The following is a 1,629-nucleotide window of genomic DNA, read 5'->3' as shown; positions in this document are numbered from 1 at the left end:
TGTTGTTGCTCTATTTTGCTAATAGACTTGTCGTGTCTTACTTGTGCTTATCCATCCAATCAATACCCCAGTATCACACTCTATTGGAGTTATCTTTTCTCTTCTATGTCCCGTTTTAGTACTACCAGTCTCCCTAATTTACTCTAGCATTTCTCTCTACCGTATCAATGTCGATCTTATAATTACCGTTACTATCAATTCAACAGTATTTACTCATCTCTTGTAGTTGTCAATGATACTCCTAACTTAATCCCGTCCTGCCATTACTTTTTACATAAGGTCTTTTCCCGTTGGGACATATTACAAGCTTAGATCCTATCTCCTTTAAATTCTATGAAAATTTTGACAGAATTTCCTCTATATTTCTCACTATCCAAAACCTGTACGCAGCAAATACCAATAATGCCTCACAGGGCTAATATATATATGACATATCTCAGCCACACAGGGCTCCCAATTTTTTGTAAAAGTACAAAGATGTTGATACTTACCTCATATATCACACCTCAAAATTCTTATCTTACCCGACATACATCTTTCGTACCGTTGCTTGTCTTTGTACTGATTCATTCAATTTGTTTAGTTCGCAAACTTATAACTAAAATTATCATCAAGAGATACATTTAATCAATTCCTCCGTTGTGCTTACACTGACTTACCTCTATGACAGTCAATCCATTATCATATAAATACATATTCTGATAACATAGCCTCAACGTAGTGACTTACCTCTGTAACTTTCAATATCATCACTCACTTTCTTCTGTCGATACCGTTCTTCTACTGAAATCAAGGGTTAGTATAAGGAATCTCATTTCCTATGGCTTGGCTCTATCGCACGATCTTAGATATGAAAGAAGAGTAACCATCCTAAATGCCCTGTAGCCTCCTGTTTATAAATGTGGCGCGCTTCACACCCAAAAACAAGACTCTACCGGACACGGCTCGTAGACACGCCCTAGGACGGAACTGCTCTGATACCACTTTTATCACAACCCGACTAGGGGCCATGACGGGTACCCGGGGCTAACCACCGAGCACCGCTCATTCTATTATTCATTATACTCATCCTGCGTTCATTCATTATTCTCATGCTTCTATTCATAGGGAAACTATTTTCACTTTGAAACATAATCACCTTCATGTACATAAGCCTTTTGGCTATCAAAATAATACATATTTACAAATGGGAAATCGTGAGACCATACTACCCACACATACGTATCTACGAGCCTCTACTAGAGTACTAGACATATGGAAGGGACAGGACCCCATCGTGCCCAAAATATATACACAAAATCATATCTTAAAATAGCACCTCCGGAGTAATGGAGGGCTCCCGTAAATCCGCTGATAGCTCCTATGGATCTGCACCATTTCCCTGTGGGAATGAACACAGCGTCCATAAAGAAAAGGACGTCAGTACGAGCAAAGTACTGAGTATGTAAGGCATGAGTAATACCAATGATAGGAATAAGAAGTAAGGAAATAGAAAGTAGATCGATGCCTCTTTTATAATAAACACACATGTCATTTCCTTTAGCACTTCCATACATACATATATGTTTTATACTATTCTTTGCGGAACGTGCACACCCAATCCATATATATCATGTTCTCGTTATACTT

This window comes from Lycium ferocissimum, unplaced genomic scaffold, assembly GCF_029784015.1.
Source record: "Lycium ferocissimum isolate CSIRO_LF1 unplaced genomic scaffold, AGI_CSIRO_Lferr_CH_V1 ctg3650, whole genome shotgun sequence".
Lineage (NCBI taxonomy): Eukaryota > Viridiplantae > Streptophyta > Magnoliopsida > Solanales > Solanaceae > Lycium > Lycium ferocissimum.
This window is presented reverse-complemented; position numbering follows the sequence as displayed.